Raw genomic sequence first — 20,000 nt, forward strand, 5'->3', positions numbered from 1 at the left:
CTGTGTGTGCCTTACCACCAGAGCTCAAGAGGGTCTGTCAATCTCCCTTGTTTATGACAAGACTTCTCTTTTTTACATATATTTCCGTTGCCAACTTGGCTTTGAATTTTTCAGAGAACCACCTATGCCGTGTGTCACCCTGCGAGATATTGTTTTGCGTGGTTATCCCATAGTTCTTATGAGAACATGTCGAGCTGAACAGAGGGCTATAGGAAAGCACAGGAACCAAAGCAGTCACACTATTTTATTATCAGCGGAACCATCATGACTGCTGCAGTTTCTTTAATGCAGTGTAGTAAAGGACAACCTGTCATTCCTTCCCATCAGTTAGTGAATCCCTCACAGATGGGAGTGAGCAGAGCTGAATTGGTAGGAAATGGAAAAGGTGAAGAAGATAGCTGATATTTAAGCAATAAGCCCCAAGAGGCCGTGCTTTGCGCTGATTTTAGAACAGGTAAGGGAGTTGTTAGGCACGACGCGAAGCGGAGTGCCGTTAAACCCCCTTACCTGTTCTAAAATCAGCGCAAAGCACGGACTCGCGGGGCTTATTGCTTTTCTAAACCTGTTACTACACATATTTTATATGGTTTCATAAATAAAGACAATTCAATTTAAGAAACAATAGTTTAATGATAAACCGTCATTCTTCCGCCACTAAAAATTATAGTTCCTAAATAAATCGTTGCCACGCAACCCTTGAAGCAACGCAACAGCCAGATGGAACACTGGGTATGAAATGCGCTATATGAATGCCTTGCCATTCGCTGCGCAGTAATATGGAATGTAATCAGGTCAAATTGTAAGGTAATTCTGGATTTTACAACGGCTTTTAGCCAATCACAATCAAGGATTTGAACAATCAGGTTTAGAATCTCCATTTTACCTTGCGTTAGCAAAGGTAAGTAAAGGAAGGGAAAAAAAACAAGAAATCTTCGTCTTTATTTCAGCCATATTTTTCATTGGTAGCTGGTATGCAACAGACACAGCCTGAAATCCTCTTCTCCAGCGGGGGGCCTGTGTGCAGATTAAGCCACAGCGCACGGCCACAGGGATAAAACACATCACACATCGCCCGTGTTTTATGCCTAAACACAAAAAAAAACATTTCCCTTCGGGCTGATAGGCTGCGTTTCTCTTTGATACTTCGCCCACATGCTGAGAACAAACACCAAAAGCATGACATCCACCTGGTACACTGCAGGCTAGGTGGAGAATGGTGCAATGTGTGATTATGCTGGTCATATGGGGGGGGGGGGGGGGGGGGCAGGGCTGTAGACAGTCGACTGTTAGCAAAGGGCCCATTACACACCCCAGTGTGATGTAAAATTAGCAGTAAAAGTGCCGCAGTAATCATGTGAGAAGAGGAGAACAGTTCACAGGTGCGCCCAGCAGGTAAAGGCCACAAGGGTATGGACCCCAAACATGTCCGTGTTAATGACGCTCTATAAATAGTCTTTTCCAATCCCTACCTCCATTTTTTTTGCCTTCACTTTACTGCACGTCTTTGTGAAAGTGTGAGTCCCACTGTGTGAGAGAGGAATTACAGAGCGGGAGACAGATAACTCGTAAATCCATCCATGCATGCCCCTGAGAATGCATCTGATCTTTGAGCCCTGTGGCTAACTCCGTCCAGATGTTTCTTCATTACCCTCCGCGTCTGTCAACTGTACACCTGCATCTTTTGTTCTTCACGTTAACACGCACGGCACGTCATTTCTGCAAGCTGTTCTGTGTCGCTTCTCTCCTTGCCTCCATGGCTGGTAAAAACTTTATATCTGTCCTTTGGCCACTGCTTGTTTTGGCTCTTTTATCCGCTGTGCAATTTGTGTGGCGAGTACAGATGAAGGCGGGCGGCCAGCAGTGTGTGTGTGTGTGTGTGTGTGTGTGTGTGTGTGTGTGTGTGTGTGTGTGTGTGTGTGTGTGTGCTCCAGCTATTGGAGGTTTGCATCTTGCATTCATCAGACCCTCATGGGCTGTAACATGATTGCCATGTCATACTGTTTGATGCATTTCACTGGACTTGGGAGGAGTGTGCGGTGTGTGTGTGTGTGTGTGTGTGAGTGTGTGTGTGTGTGTGTGTGTGTGTGTGTGTGTGTGTGTGTGTGTGTGTGTGTATGTGTGTGTGTGTGTGTGTGTGTGTGTGTGTGTGTGTGTGTGTTGGGGGGAAGGCTGGCAGGGGCACAGCAGTACCGAGAGGGAAAACATAACAGCAATTACAGCAGCTGCAGAGAAAGAAAGTCCCCTGCAGAAGCAGACCATTCAGCCTTGTCATTTCTCCTCTCCTCTGGTGGAGTTACTCTCCACAAGCGTGATGTTGTTTCAGAGCTTGGCTGATGGGAAAATTGTATGTCCCTGCACACACACATTCTCAGCCACAAACTCCCATCTCTTTTTGAATCATATGCAGATCATGGATTGGCTACGGGGCTGCCTGAGTGTGTGTGTGTGTGTGTATGTGTGGTGGTGGTGGTGGTGGTGGGCGGGTGTTCTTGGAGCCCGTCTGAAATGACAATCATACAATCATAATAAATTAGACACTGAGGAATTCATGTCTTTCCCAGGCAGGTTGGGCCAGTCCGTTTCAAACTTCTCGAAATTGAGAACAAGAAAATCATCGGCTGATTGCACGCTGGTGGTAGCATTAAACCATTTGAATTTATGCCAGATTTCTAATGATTAATCAATTCAGATTCACACACACACACACACACACACACACAGACGTTCATTTATTCACTTTGATGGGCTAAATGTCCGCTCCCAAGCAGACATGCATCATACATACACACACTCCATCAGATCTGACTGAATGAGGCTGAGGCAAAGGTTGGTTGCCAAGAGAGCTCCAGAGAACACACACTAGTCCTGTGCGGAGTGGCAGCGCTTGGGGAAACTCTGAGATCTAAAAGAACGAGACGAGGGTGTAGAGGGGGCTGAGGTTTCCTCCTGCTGCGTGAAAGAACCTCCACCACAGCCTACGCACCCCGAGGCCACACAGACATTTCCATACTGCTGATACCTGCACAACTCCTGCAGAGGGAAGAGGGCTATTGGGGAGAGCGCTGGCTGGGGAACCAGAACTAAAACAAGATGGAGTCCTCTCCAACCAGAACTAAAACAAGATGGAGTCCTCTCCAACCAGAACTAGAACAAGATGGAGTCCTCTTCAACCAGACCTCTAACAAGATGGAGTCCTCTCCAACCAGAACTAAAACAAGATGGAGTCCTCTCCAACCAGAACTAAAACAAGATGGAGTCCTCTCCAACCAGAACTAGAACAAGATGGAGTCCTCTTCAACCAGACCTCTAACAAGATGGAGTCCTCTCCAACCAGAACTAAAACAAGATGGAGTCCTCTGCAACCAGACCTTAATCAAGATGGAGTCCTCTCCAACCAGAACTAAAACAAGATGGAGTCCTCTCCAACCAGACCTTAATCAAGATGGAGTCCTCTCCAACCAGAACTAAAACAAGATGGAGTCCTCTCCAACCAGACCTTAATCAAGATGGAGTCCTCTCCATCCAGACCTCTAACAAGATGGAGTCCTCTCCAACCAGAACTATAACAAGATGGAGTCCTCTCCAACCAGACCTCTAACAAGATGGTGTCCTCTCCATCCAGACCTCTAACTAGATGGAGTCCTCTCCATCCAGACCTCTAACAAGATGGAGTCCTCTCCAACCAGAACTAAAACAAGATGGAGTCCTCTCCAACCAGAACTAGAACAAGATGGAGTCCTCTCCATCCAGACCTCTAACAAGATGGAGTCCTCTCCAGCCTTCCATGTGTTATGGAATGAAGATGCATCTAGATCATCCCAGCGTCTCGAACTTCTGCAGCCCCGGCCTGCATCCCGCTCTGCGCCGTGAGTGACAGGCCAGACTAATGTGTCACAGTGAGCCGCTTGTTAGTATTATCAGAGCTGTTCATCTTGGTCTTCTGTGGCTTTAGCCCAGCATATGTAGTCAGGCATAGAGCATAAGATCCTCAGGGAGGATCGCCAGCAGCTGCGAGTGGTTATCTAAGTCATTTGCGAGATTTCGAGTGAGATTGTGGGAAAATTGCAGGCCAGTCTCCCGGGCCTTATTAGGCCTTCCTTTTTAGAGTTCCTTCTGTGGCTCTCAATCCCAACATGCATCTCTTCCTCTCCTTTTCCCCTTCTCTTTCCCTTGTTCGTCATCTCTAGCTGACGAGATAAGCCTCGGTGGCCGATCTTGCTCTAAATGCCTGAATCAAGAAGAAAGTTGCACAGTTTTGCCAGTACTATACTTGCTTTTCTGAAGGGATTCATGCATGTAAAATGCATTGAGTACATAGTTCCTCTTTCCCTCACTCTGTTAAAGGCCAAGCATTTATTCATTCAATGCAAGCAGTTCTACACTCCCGCTGAGTAAGTACTGACACTCTCAGTATAAAACTACATTTAACAGATAAACTACATCTAACAGAAAGCACCATGGAGCTCTTTGCCATTCTTTAACTAATGCGACTGCAACTCACACGCCGCTGTCACAGCAGCGTCCCCTTTATATGGAGTCCTAAGGCTTTCAGACCAAAGGTTTGAGTCGGTGGGAGGGTTGCCATGGGGATAAGGAGGTCAGCTGACACCGTGGTACCGGCACGGCGCGGGTGATGGCTATGATGATGGAAGCTTGTTTTGGCTGCATTAAAGGCTCCTGCAGCACCGCCGGGGGTTGTTGCCTCTCAGTGGCAATTTACTTACTGTTCCAGTGACCTGGAATAATGACGCTAATGTTTCACAGAAGGAGGGAGAAAGTGAGAAAGGGGGCTGGTGAGAAGGAGAGAGAGATGGAGTGTGTGTGTGTGTGGGGGGGGGGGGGGTGGGTTGCGTGTGAGTGCTGAAGGGGGGTTTGGGATATTGAAGAGAGAGACAGTGAGAAAGGGTGACAGGAGAGAGAGAGAACGAGAGAGCGAGAGAGAGAGAAGAGAGAGAGAGAGAGAGAGAGAGAAAGAGAGAGAGAGAGAGAGAGAGAGAAAGAGAGAGAGAGAGAGAGCTGCTCTGACACACACCCTCTTGCCTGGTGACCGCAGTCTGACCTGTGTGTCGGGGGAATGCATGACACGGTAAATTGTTGGGGGAAAGTAAAACAGGCAGGTTAGTGAGCCGGGGGGTGAGAGACGTGTGTGTGTGTGAGAGTGTGTGTGTGTGTGTGTGTGTGTGTGTGAGAGCCGTGTGGAATACTGCATTCCTGGGGTGGAGAGGGGGAGAACTCGCCCCGAATATTCCATGATTAAAGCAGCGGGGACCAGAGACGTACATGCTCATGAATACACAGCCGCGTGTTTTATTCCGAGTAACAAGAATAATTGAAACATTGGCATGTTGACATTTGGTGTATGCAGACTTTTATGTCAAAATAGTCTCTCTGAAAATGTCAATATGACCTCAGGAATTGCTATTTCAAATAACCATTATGTGTTTCTGTACCGTAAGGCTTTTTTAAACAGGGTAAGAAAATGTAAAGCAAATGAAAATTGTGCATGTTTCCTTTTCAATCAGGTGCACGCAGTGCAGGGTTACCATACATATTAGCCTGAGTAAGTAACACTTAGCATGACCCAGACAAGAAAGGATTAGCCGGTCGGCGTTGAGTGCTGCTAGCTTAGACTTTCCACGGCCGTGGCCCTATCTTAGTGCATCACCATGTTGTGTGTCATTCCAGTGTCATCAGACACACGTAGCACGTCAGCAAATATTTATCTTTAATTTTGCTGGGCAACCTCTCTTGTCAGCCTCTGCCATTTCACTGTGATTCCGAGTGAAACAGCCATCATTACAGCCGAAGCCTCGCAATGTTAGTATGTAACGGCGGCACACTGCCTATTTCATTTCTCCGAAAACAGAAAACCAGAACGCCCACCCCACCCCACCCCCCCCCCCCCCCCCCCCCAATTTGTGGCTGTTGGAAATCTGCCCAGGGAGAAACTAGATAAAATAAAAAAAAGAGAGAGATGTGTAAAGACGCTGTTTCTGTAGACGAGGCCTTTAATTTAGTTTGAATGGCTCCTTAATAGCCGCTCTCACTGCCCTGGGCATTTTGTTATTTCTTTTTTTTCTCCGTCTCTAGCTTGGCCGACCTCGGTGGCGTTCGGTGAATAATTTATCGGCCCCGAAGAGCTGAGCTTTGCTCTACCGGTGTGCCGCGTGGCCAAATCCCCCCCCGGTCCTGCCGTCCTCGTCTCTTTAATTTGCCAGAGCCTTTCCTAACGAAACATACATTGGCCGTGCTTCATTAACAGCGGCTCACACAGCCCCTGTGTGAAAGTGACCTAGTCCTGCTCCTAACGCGTGAATAGGTTTAAATTAACCTACATGTGTAAGAGGTGGTCGTTTTGTGATGTACTGTACGTGTAGGTCCACAGCTTCATAGCCTATTCATTTTCTCTTATACCCCAGAAGGTGGAATAGAGGGGAAAATAGATTAAGTGCATATCTGTTCCTCTCCCTGTTTTTTTCTGTTCAGTCTCTCATTACTCATCTCTCTATCTCTATCTCTCTCTCTCTCTCTCTCTCATACACTTACATTTTCTGCCTATGACTCTCTGCCGATCTTTCTCTCGCTGTCTATCTTCTTTCTCTGTCTATTTTTATTCAAGCGTTATGCTTTGTGTGTGACTGCTCTCGGCAAATTGCATCCTGGTTTTTCACCTGTTAAGGAACCTGCTCACGGGCCACAACATCGACCAGAAGGAGAGAAGAGCAGCCCCAGCTGCCCTGGCAGATTAAAATATGCCTCTCTAATTCACACACACACACACACACACACACACACACGCACACACACACACACACGCACACACACACACACACACACATACACAGACACACACACACACACACACATACTACATACACACACACATACTACACACACACACACACACACACACACACACACACACACACACACACACACACACACACACACACACACACACACTCTAATTCTCGCCCTCTGCCTGGGAACGACAAGAAGCCCTTATTAAAAATTGATCCACAAGCTGTTTGTAATGTTGGAGGCTGGCGGAGGTATCCGTGGAGATTGCAGGCCCAGTGCCACCCCTTTGATAAACAACTAATGCAGATGACAGCGTGCAGCGTGGCCCCTCAATCAATATCCACACACACACACACACACACACACACACACACACACACACACACCTACAGTGCACCCATAACCGTTTCCACACATCCACAAAACTTATACAAGCATATTCATCCCCACTTGCATGTCCATTTAATTGCACACCTATATGGGCCATTCTACCGAATTGGTGCAAAGACAGGTCAGAAATATTTTGATTTTTTGTATGTTTTACTCCCAAAACTTTGTCCGTATGTATAATGTACCATATCTAAAGTACACTTATCTAGTAAAAGAACAGTCCATTTTTATATTGTATTTTCAGAATGTGTTGGAATGTTTTTCCTCTTCCAAAAATTGTCACTACCGAAACATCACATTTACTATAGTAAAAAAAGTATTATTATTGACCTGTTCAGATTGTGTTTCCTTCCCTTCTCTGAAGAGTATTTTTACAAATATTTCTTGAAGGTTTTCAAAATGAAATCCATAAAAATGAATTTTTTACCAAATGTTCAAGTTCAATTTATACAATTCATCAAAATCTAAGTGCAATATTTCTTTGTAAAATGCAAAATACTGATCATATTGATTCCAGAGTTGTTGATTGATGAAATTGAACATACATTAATCCAATCAGTATCATAACATTTTAGTTGATTACTCAATATACTTAATTTTTTACAAAACATCCTGTGTTTCGGTAGTGCTGCACTGTTTCGGTAGTGACATCCAGTGTTTCGGTAGTGACTGCACTGTTGGATGGATGTTCATTTCTCTCCCAAAATCTTCCAAAAGGTGCTCTGGGCCGCCCTTTAGTCCACACAACACATTTATTTAAAAATTATGGGATTGAACTACTTACCATTTCATTTTGTCACTACTGAAATCATCAGGTCACTACCATGTGTTTCGGTAGTGACTGTTTCGGTAGTGACAATTCTAGCTAACTTTAAGCATAAATAAAGAATTCTAACAAGCACACGGCATGCAAACACATCTTTGAAGAGGTGAACACACATACAAACATAAGATTTTCCATGAAACCCAAAAAGGTTTACTTAATTGAAGAAAACATGCGTTTCGGTAGTGACAATTCTTAAGGTTACACGTCGATTTTCAGACTTTGGAACACATTTATATAAAAACTATGGGATTTAGCTACTTACCATTCAACCATGAGGGTCAGAGATGCAGTGTCACTGCATGGTCAAAAATGCAGAGTCGTGGCTAAAACACATGCTCAGCCAATGGACTAAAACTCTTGTGTTTCGGTAGTGACATGAAAACTAGGGACATGATTTTTTGAGTATAGAAAATTGATTTAAAAATTAAACCCACAATAAATCTAAATATTCCAAGTTCTGTTTCAACCCAATCATAAAGATCTTTGGAATTAAATCATTGAAAAAAATCTAAAAAAATTGAAAAGTGTTATTTAAAGGCATGGAAATTTAGATGTCAGGGTTGGGGACAGCTACTTCCCAATAGAAAGTACCCTATAAATGATGATTTTGTATATATTTAGCTTATCACTATCTCATGTAATGCATTGGGTTTATATAGACCATAACATTTTCTAATTAAATATCTATGCCTAAATACCTAATTGTTTTGTAAATAGTTTTTATTGTTGAGGGACTGCATATTACACGAATTCGGTAGAATGGCCCATATATGTGCACTCAGACCCATTTGAACAATAATGCTGTAAACAGCCTCCACCATTACCCACTTCACTGAGCAGGTAATCTAATTCTGAATTCTGACAAATTCCCTACTATTGAAAAGTGAACCTCCCTCTTGACTCGACTGTTTTTCATTCTAATTAGTCACTTATGCGGTGGCTCACGTGGCCGACCCCGGTTGCGTCACCAACGACGCGTTCAGAAGCTCTTCAGCCCTATCCTGACGGTGTCAGAAAGACCCACATGGGACCTGTCAATTACCAGCTGATAGACGGCTGCGGACCATCTGCACGTTTACCACGGGAAAAGCTCAGCCGCTTCATTTAGCCTTCCTCGGCTTTGATCTTCCCATACACACACACACGCTTGCGCTACCCGTTCTCATTCCGCTCTGCGCGTGGGCCAGAGTCGACTGCTTGAGTAGGAGCCCTAGTCTTAGCCCTAGTCTGTGCACGTGATGATGGCCTTTGAACCCTGAGACACCTGAGATGGTGAAGTGAAAAGCTTCTCTAGTTAGATTAGAATGGCATCTTTGAGCCTGTGCTCCAGCTATGATTGTGTCAGTCCTAGACCTGCACTCAATGATAAAAGTCAATGCTGCATGGAGCTATATGTATATATATGTGTGTGTGTGTGTATGTGTGTTTGTGAGTGTGTGTGTGTGCGTGTGTGTGTGTATGTGTGTTTGTGTGTGTGTGTGTGTGTGTGTGTGTGTGTGTGTGTGTTTGTGTGTGTGTGTGTGTGTGTGTGTGTGTGTGTGTGTGTGTGTGTGTGTGTGTGTGTGTGTGTGTGTGTGTGTGTGTGTATGTGTGTTTGTGTGTGTTCCAACAGGTGTGTATGAAACACAGGCAGAACTACTCAATCACCTCAATCATCACCTTCTTCCTCAGGCACATCTTTCTTTTTCTTTGACTATGTGTGTGTGTGTGTGTGTGTGTGTGTGTGTGTGTGTGTGTGTGTGTTTCCGAGTGGCAGTGTGTCTGTGCAGTTTCAAGTTAATACTTCTCTGAGAGCAACAAGAGGGTAAAGAGAATCAGCAAGTAACAACACATGTGCCAATCTAGATTCAGATTTAGGGGCTTTCCTTAAAAAAACAAGCTAGTTTTGTCATTTGGCCCGAAGTTTGAGGAGTGGCGTGAAACCTTTTAAAACGTCAGTGGGAAAATAAAGTGTGGTGGGCAGCAATGTATCACTCCTGGTTTATGGGCGTAATGCTATCTCACCGTAACAAACTACTGGATCCATCAGGCTGCGGAGTAATTCTTTTGATTTAATAGACAGAGGGGCTCTAAAAGCTGTCGAGCGCACATCGCAGAAGTACATGCAATTGGAAGCCTCATCAATTTTAGCTGGCAGCAAAGTAAAAAAAGTCTCAAAGAGACGTGACAATAATAATAATAATAATGATGATGATAATAATAATTATAAGTAGTGCTAATAATGATGTCATGATAATAAACAAAAGGCAGAATGAGTTTTCACACCACAAAGCCAACCTTTTCTGCAAGTCCCCTTTCCTGACACTAAAGGACAATTGAACAGTTTGGACAGACTGATACATCAACTTGCTCTGATACAATGTGCAGTATGCAAAAGGTAGTTGATTGATTGATTGCATTGCTGTGAGCGGACTCTGACATTGAAATGAAAACCAGATGTGATTGAAATTCGTCTGCTGTTCCTTCTCGTCAGTACAGCTTTTGATTACATCTGGTTTACGTTGTGTATGATTACAAACGTAAACCAGTGTGTGTGTGTGTGTGTGTGTGTCTGGTTTACGTTGTGTGTGATTACAAACACTGAGAGGCTTAACTGTCAAGGGCTGAATATCAATTGCCAACAACACAGGGGATACAACCTTGTTACAATTATGCATTTCACCTCAGTGAATATTGGTAATTTTCCAGAGAAGGTGTGAGTAATATTCCATTTCAGTCTGGTGCAGCTGTAAATAATAGTATAAACTGCTGCAAGATGTTCTTTTATGTTGGTATCTGAGATGGGAATGATAACCAAACATATTCATGTACACACAGATGGCAGCTAACACACGATAGCACACAGCAATATCAAGCTAGTAGCCTACTCTCTAATGTAAACACTCGTTAGCTATTAGCATATTAAATTAAAGTTGTTTGACTTGATATTTGCTGCTTATGTGGAGCTATGTGGGTTTTTACACCTCCAGGATCCCTCTACAATAGTTTTCCCAAAGCTTAACCCAAAGAGGCAAGATATGGTATAATGGTGTGTGTGTGTTTTATGCTGGTAATCCAACTCTCAACTAAATTTGTGCTTAGGGATGAACAAGTACACTTGTGGCTGATGATATGTATTGATTTCCAGCATGTCCTCTGCTGGTCCACTAATGTGATATCTAGCTCACTGCAACAGCTCCACTGACCGACCAGATAGAATATTTCTTAATAAGACATGTAGGAGTTTCTCAGAATATAATTCCATTCCGGTTTAAGCCAATTAGATATTATCCCAACACGCTCTTTCTATTGATTGCCAGGTATGGTGGATGGTCTCATGAGTTCTGAAAGTGTGTTCAACAAAATTTACTTATGGAAATCGTCTCTCCTGATGGTTGTTGGATATGAAATCTTTTGACTCCTCAAAGGGCTTTCAGAACCATAAATAAATCAATAAAACAACCCTATGTGAAATTGATTGATGGAAGTCCAGAGGGCGTGCATCATTTGAAAATGAGGAACAACTGAAAACAGAGGCACTGTTAGCACTCAGAGACGTCAGTGTGTGTGTGTGTGTGTGTGTGTGTGTGTGTGTGTGTGTTAGTGTGTGTGAGTGTGTGTGTGTGTGTGTGTGTGTGTGTCTGTGTGTGTGTGTTTGTTTGTGTGTGTGTGTGTGTGTGTGTGTGTGTGTGTGTGTATGTATGTGTGTGTGTGTGTGTGTGTGTGTGTGTGTGTGTGTGTGTGTGTGTGTGTCTGTGCTAGTGTGTGTGTTTGTGTATGTGTTTGAGAGAGAGTGAGATAGAAAGGGATAGAGAGGGTGAGGGTAACTATCTGAGAACCACATCCAACTTCCATTTGATGAATGGGTTGAAACTAAATTGTAAAAAATGCCTAATGCACATCCACGCCTCCATCCTGCTAAGGAGATGGCAACGTCAGGGGCGGACTGGCCATCGGGAATACCGGGGACATCCCCGGTGGGCCGATGGCCCAAAACACCAGCCCATTATCATCATCAACCGGCCCACCGCCATCAGGCCCACTCTCAGCATAATATATTTGCGACTCTGAAGACAACATTAATTTAGCTTTCTCTAAGAGATACTATTATTGAGAAGCACTGACTGAAATTTATACTCCTACTTGCAATCTGTCTTCACACCTATGGTGACTATTTTTCGATTTTTTTTTTTTTTTTTTTTACGTTACTTATGTGTTTTACGGACTTTGGAAGTTCAACGTAAGAACATATCTCTATGTTATTAATGAACACCTGAAAATTGGTTCTTACACAGCCGAAGTGTTCTCAGCTGTGCCGATTGAGGTAGTCCTAGAGGATTCTGGGATTCTTACATTGATTCTTACATTGATTCTCTCGTTGACTTTGTTTGTTATTCCGTATTGACAGCAGTGAAGGTAGGCGCAATGGATACACTTTTAAAGAGAGTGCATCCATCTCCACAGTAACAAACATCGGAATCGAATTTAGCAAATAGAAAAGTGAGCCATTATAACGACCTGTACCTCCAGTATGTTGCGAGTTCTGCAGGGAGACGTTGGCTAATGCAGCCATGGTGCCTAGCAAGTTGGCAAGGCACCTGGAGACCAAGCACCCGACACACCACAACAAAGACTAGAATATTTTGAAAGACTTAAAACACAGAATACCACACAGAGCGAATGCTTTCTACCGTGCGTGTGTCTGAGAAGGCACAAAAGACTAGTTTTTTACTTGCCGAGTTGCTTGCCAAATCTAAAATGCACACACTTCAGAAAAAAATCCCCCTCTCTGATAACACGATCAAACGTTGCATTGATGATATGTCGGGGAACATGGAATCTGTACTGAGTGAGAAACTATGGCTAAGGGGGACATTTGCGCTTAAAATAGACGAGTCCACTGATGTCAATGGCCTTTGCCAGATGATCGTTAACGTGAGATACAGTATGTGGATGAGGACAAATTTACAGAGAACTTTATTTTGCAAAGAACTGGACAACCATGCTAAACTTAATGGGACACATGTGCCCGTCTTTGACTGCAGAGTTTGTTAATGGGAGGAGGGATTGTGGACAGTGCAACACCTGAGGCAAAGGCTGTCAGTTGAACAGGACCTCCGTGTTGCACTGTCCACAATCCCTCCTACACCTGAGGCAAAGGCTGTCAGTTGAACAGGACCTCCGTGTTGCACTGTCCACAATCCCTCCTACACCTGAGGCAAAGGCTGTCAGTTGAACAGGACCTCCGTGTTGCACTGTCCACAATCCCTCCTACACCTGAGGCAAAGGCTGTCAGTTGAACAGGACCTCCGTGTTGCACTGTCAACAATCCCTCCTTGCATTAACAAACTATGCAGTCATAGACAGGCACATGTGTCCCACTAAGTTGATAAGTTGTCTGAAGGTTTGTTCCTGCTATGTTTTGTTACTGCCAGCTAATTTCTCGATTATTACCCATACGTTTTGGCTGTGATATAGTTGTGAGAGGGACAGACGTTGTCTGTTCATATTCTGTTCACTATTTATTCAAAAGTTCTATTAAATGTGGTTAATTTGAATATAACAAAAATGAGATAAACCTCACCTTCTTAATGTAATGCCTTTAATAAAAGCAGTTATAGCCTATTCAACACATCACAAGGTTAAATCAAATGGCCTAAAGTACAAATATGACATAAAAAATAGGGGTGCCGTGGATGGAGAGAGATATGTTTAGAGGTGCCGTGAGCCAGAAAAGTTTGGGAACCGGTGATCTAGATAGATGATTCTGGAATAAAACATGGATAAATGGATACAAAATAAATGAAGGGACATTTATAATAGACAAAAAATTGCGATTAAATATTGTAATAGTTTGACAGCACTAATTTCTAATTTCAGCACTAATACGCTTTGAGTGTACTAACCCATAGGCTTTGTAGTTATACGTATAACCATCTGATCTGATAACCATCTGATCTGATCTGATACTATTCATCTTGCAAACTATACCTACCTTGGAGTGTTACAATAGCCAGTATCATTTTATTCCATGTGTCCATCCAGGCAAATTGGTGGAGCCGAATGTTATTAAAAAACAAGCATATATGATGTAATTTCTTTGTAATTAACCAAAATAATGTTAAGTGTATGGGTATTTTTCCCAGTAGGCCACTGACCGATCGCGCGATCCATTGAGTGGGCAATGCGGTGTGTACTGAGTGGGCAGTGCGCTGTGTACTTAGTGGGCCGCACGCCGTGTATTGAGTGGGCCGGTCTGACAGTAGTCCCGGGCCACTTCCCCCCCCCAGTCCGCCCCTGGGCAACGTTATTCTGAGCTGCAATATCAATCTATACACCCAAATGTCATTCAATAGCAATGCAATTGTGAACTTCATGCTATTTCTTACATATTTTGTATTAACTCTTTCTCAGTGCTACTGTATGTTCTATGTGTAGCTATATGTTTGTCACACATTTATTTTTTCTGCACTGCAACAGGTAAACCAATAGCTTGAGCAATCTGGAAAACAAATCATCTGGTCCAATCTATGTAGGGCATCATTGTTAGGGAGGGGAGGGGAGGGGAGACTGGGGGACATTAAGTGGACATACACATCCATGTATAGTGTCTGTGTATGTGTGTGTGTGAGTGTGTATGTGTGTGTGTGTGTGTGTGTGTGTGTTTGTGTGTATGTGTGTGTGTGTGTGTGTGTGTGTGTGTGTGTGTGTGTGTGTGTCTATGTGTGTGTGTGTGTGTGTGTGTGTGTGTGTGTGTGTGTGTGTGTGTGTGTGTGTGTGTGTGTGTGTGTGTGTGTGTGTGTGTACATACACATCCATGGATAGTGTCTGGGTGGAGAGATAGACCTTCTGCTGTTGGACAGTAGATAAGCATTACTCCAAGGTGCAATAACGGCATATACCAAATCATACCATGACCGATGAAGGCAAAACTTTACCCATGTATGTTTCTATATGTTTATATGTGTACAGCATATATCCATCTCCTGTATTCTGAGATATACTGCCATTGGATGAACTGTGTGTGTGTGTGTGTGTGTGTGTGTGTGTGTGTGTGTGTGTGTGTGTGGGTGTGTGGGTGTGTGTGTGTGTGTGTGTGTGTGTGTGTGTGTATGTGTGTATGTGTACAGCATATATCCATCTCCTGTATTCTGAGATATACTGCCATAGCCATGATCACCATATTCATCTTCATTAATGTTTAATGGGGTTTCAAAGTGGATGATTATTAAAAACAACAGTGAGAAAGAAATAATAGGTCAAATATTCTCATCACACCCACAGTAGGAAAGAGAGAGCCAGAGAGAGAGAGAGAGAGAGAGAGAGAGAGAGAGAGAGAGAGCGAGAGAGAGAGAGAGAGAAAGAGAGAGAGAGAGACAGAGATTGTCAGTCTCTGATTCAAGTGGTCTTTGATAACAGCTTTGGGCCCATCCCATAAAATACTTTGGCATCTAGCTTTCTCTATTTCACTGCTTTCTGACCAAGGTGCTCTTGGTGCACCAAGGTCTCTATTTAACCCTCATGTTGTGTTAGCATCACGCTAACACGTGTGGTCCCGGTCAGAATTGACTGGCCTTTCATAAATATGAATAATGCTTTTATAATCATTTGATTTTGATCTACTTTGATTGAAAACTTTTTAAAGATGCATGGAATTGTCTTACTGACATTTAATGACTGCATTAACTGTAACATGTTACAACCTTACCATTTGTTTTCCTTTAAATATAACAGTTTTGGACATTCATTTAAAATCATTTTTGACTGGAGACACAATAACAACAAAAAAAGTATCCATTGTAGGTAGTGTGAAACCGTCATATATTTTTGTGAGATTAAGAAAGGATTTTTATTGAAGACTGAAGTTTCAAAACAGCCATTTTATTGTGTGTTACCTGACATTTCGATTTGAACTGGTGTTATTTTCCGCCTGGAGTTTATTCTGGCTGGACACCAATTCTTTGAGCGATTAGCCCCCTTTTTTCCCCAATCCCCTCGAACATTGATCTGAGAATCAAGAGGACTCTGTCCTGAGACTTTACCGCGGACAATTTCCCCCCCGGAGAATTGCTCTGGTTTAGCATTTAGATAGCTGCTCGGACGCTGTAAAATGAAAGGAGCGGAGGCGAGGAGGCGGAGAACGGGGGCAGTTTAGCGGGCGAACGTGAGCGGGTCAGTCCTCTCTTTACAAAGACAAGCCATTTGGGCACAAATGACTTGCCAGCGGCCTTGACTCACAAAAGGCTTTGGTCAGATTTATCTGTCTGCCATCACGCGGCGGGAGCTCAGGATGAGCAGGTGTTTCGCAAGGTGGATCAGTGAATGTGTCATTTACTAAAGGAGCCATGCCTAGCTCAAAAAGTGTGTGTGTGTGTGTGTGACATTTCCCATCTTAAAGATGTTTTTGTGGCAGGCCGAAAATTAAAAGCAGATCATGTCATTCAATGCCAGATTTAACAGCCTATTTGCAATGAAGGCAGGCCGCTCTGTGACCTTCGCCCAAAGCCATCTCCAGTCCTCCATTCCTCATCTAATCCTGTCTGTGAACAGGCGACGGGGGTGTTGGTTGGAGACTGAGACTTGTGAATGGTTTGCCCTCAAAGTCGGGGTCAACCAGAATGCCAGACATTAAAGTTGCATCAGCATTTGACATAACATGAATAAAAAATGAAAGCCTCTCTTCTAACCCATCCTCCCCTGTTTCAATAGTTATACCAACATTTTTATTGAAATGCTTTAATATTAACGATGATCAAACGCCCTCAGATGCCAACAGGGTTTGTGTTAAGTGGTTTGGCAATCCCACAACCATCAGCAAACACAGGGGTGCGAGGGAGGTCACTGGAGATTTCATCTTCCCTTCCTTCCCACGAAAGAGAAACCGAAAAAAGAAAAGAAAAGAAAGAAAGCGGAAAATGATTCAATCTGGTGCTCTGAATCAATGGGGGAAATAAAATGGTGTCATTCATATGAGACTTTCCTCGTCTAGGAGGCTGCTTCATAGATCAGCAACGGTGAAAAAAAAAATTAGGCGGCAATCTCTGTGTGTTTAAGCATGTTACTAACCTTAAACAGACGTGTGGAAAGCCCAACACAAACAAGTGGCTTGCCATTTTTTTTCTTCCGCCATTTCTGAAGGGGGAAAACAGACTCGGATGGATGCTCGTCTTAATGGATAGCCAGTCAGATTTACCAGTGATTAGCAAAGCATTTCCCCGGTCCCCAAATGGGAGCCATCCGCGCAACGCATCATCTGTTTTTTCATTGTTTCTCACTGAATGCAGCTGATCCAAGAAAGGGGGGATGCCTTACGATGCCTTGTTCATTTCATGAGCGCAACAAAGCTTCAGCACCATTAGTCTTCCTTTGATTGATCGCGCCTCTGGATGAAGACATCCTTTATGTTCGTAGGTACACAAATGGGAATTTGTGAATGCCTCTATTGATCCTCCAATCTCTGAGAGGGACTTCTTCATCCAGCGTGGATACTGTCTGTCAGTGTCTATGGGACATATGACAGGAGGTACAAGAGAGACACGCAAATGATGTGTGCATTGATTAAGTTGAGGTGTAATTTGACAAAGTGTGATTGAATTGGGGTGTGATGTTGGTATACAGAACACATTGGCCGCAGTCTTACCTAAGAAACCCTTCTGCCCAGACTGTGACCCAAGAGAGGGGTCAAGATCCCTTTTCTTTTATAGGCCTTACGCTCATGGGAAAATAGAAGAGAAAAAAAAACAGAAAATAAGAAAAAATACACCCTCTCAGTCAGTGAGTATTGTCAGTAACAGGTCAGACGACAAGTACTGAGGCACATTTGTGTGACAGTGTCGGGTTCACGGTAAGTTCATCGTTCACTCTCTCTCTCCCCCTCACACACAGACACACAGATACACAGAGGCGCACACACACACACACACACACACACACACACACACACACACACACACACACACACACACACACACACACACACACACACACACACACACACAGATACACAGAGGCGCACACACACACACACACACACACACACACACACACACACACACACACAAACACAGATACACAGAGGCGCACACATACACACACACAAACACACACACACACACACACACACACACACACACACACACACACACACACACACACACACACACACACACACACACACAGATACACAGAGGCGCACACACACACACTGTATGTGTGTGTGTGTCACGGCTGCGAGTGCCCAGAGGGAACTGTCTCTACCCGTTGCCGATCCCGACGCGCGTTATATAACAGATCCATTGTGACAGGAGGCACTGCGGTCCCCCGACTCCTCCATGATCTGGCACCGCACCCATCCAAGGCCACCCTGTTCTGTAGAGCCCAGACTCTCTCTGACACAGACATACCACACACACACACACTCACACACACTCATACTCTCTCACACACCCACACACACACACACACAAACTCACACACACACACAAACACACACACACAAACACGCATACCCTCTCACACACACACACACACACACACACACACACACACACATTAAGAGGGGTGCGGAGTGTACATGTGTGTTCCTGCATCACTCTCATGACAAATCAATTAAAAAAAGATTGATTTTGAATTATTGCTGGTGAATTATTATCGGCATGTGTTTGTGTGTGTGTGTGTGTATGTGAAATTGTGAATTGTACTCAGCTCGATAATGCTCCTCAGGCTTTGCTTTCTGTGTCTCTGGTGTTCAATCTGACACGTGGAAAAAGCCTTCAAATCAGAGCGAGGCTGGGCTGTTGTTCACGGCGATAGCCAAACGGCTCCACATTTCCAGTGTTGGCTGGCAAGTTTACTAACAGATCTTGTCGACGTTTCTCCCGGAGGTTTCTAACACATCGGTGCCTCCACGTGCCGTGAGAAATGAGTACTCGGGGAGCTTTTGACCATCACATAACCCCACAGCTGAATTATTTACACACACACACACACACACACACACACACACACACACACACACACACACACACACACACACACACACACACGTGATGACTGTCGGGTATGACTGGCTGGTGAAACACAACTGCAAACAAGCAACAATTTAGAGATGGTGTGAGGTGATATGCATTGGGTATTGTATTGTATTGTAAAAATATATTTCCCAGTATGCCCTAAAATATGTATATATACATAGGTTCAATGTGGAATTGTTATTTTTCTTCCCCATGTAAATGCAATCTTTTTGTTCCTCTGTCCTTTCTCATATGTATTCAAATCATTCGTAGACTCATCTAGTTGGTTGCTTACAAATGCATGCTGAACATATGCTTCCCACAGAAACGCACACTCACACACACACACACAGATACACAGAGACACACACATGCACGAAGCGTGTATTCTGCAATCCAACCATGTGTTTTGCTACATGCCTGGCTGCCACCGGTGTTATTGTCATGGCAACCCAAAGTGTCTACAGCTACCCTTTGCAAAGGCTGCTTCAGTTTTCGACCAGAGGTTTTACAGCTCTCCAATTTGTGATTAGGAAACCGTAACATTCATTTCATGTTTCATGTCAAACAAGAATAACCTTTTAACCAGGGTATATTTATCCTCCTCCATTTATGGTAGTAGTTGTTTGGGGAGCTGGATGGTTCAGTGTTATTGACTCTGCTGGGATGCACATACTGTAAGCCAGGCAGGAACAAACCACCTCTCTCTTTCTCGCTCTCTTTTTTCATCTCTTTCCACCATTTGCTCAAACACTTGAAAATGTGTTTTGTTATCACTTTTTAACACCTGACAGATCACTTTAAAATTAACCCCTGCAAAACATACAGACACACACACACGTGGAAGATGGTGATCAGCTTCACTGCTCTTAAAGCTATTATTACTATAACTACCACTCATCCAAAACAACAAGGGAAGAGGTGATTAGTACCTCTAGGGTGCTGAAAGGACCAACTTCATAACCAACTTCATAACGAAAGAATCTGCTGTT

Source organism: Sprattus sprattus (assembly GCF_963457725.1).
Source record: "Sprattus sprattus genome assembly, chromosome: 17".
In the NCBI taxonomy this organism is placed as follows: Eukaryota; Metazoa; Chordata; class Actinopteri; order Clupeiformes; family Clupeidae; genus Sprattus; species Sprattus sprattus.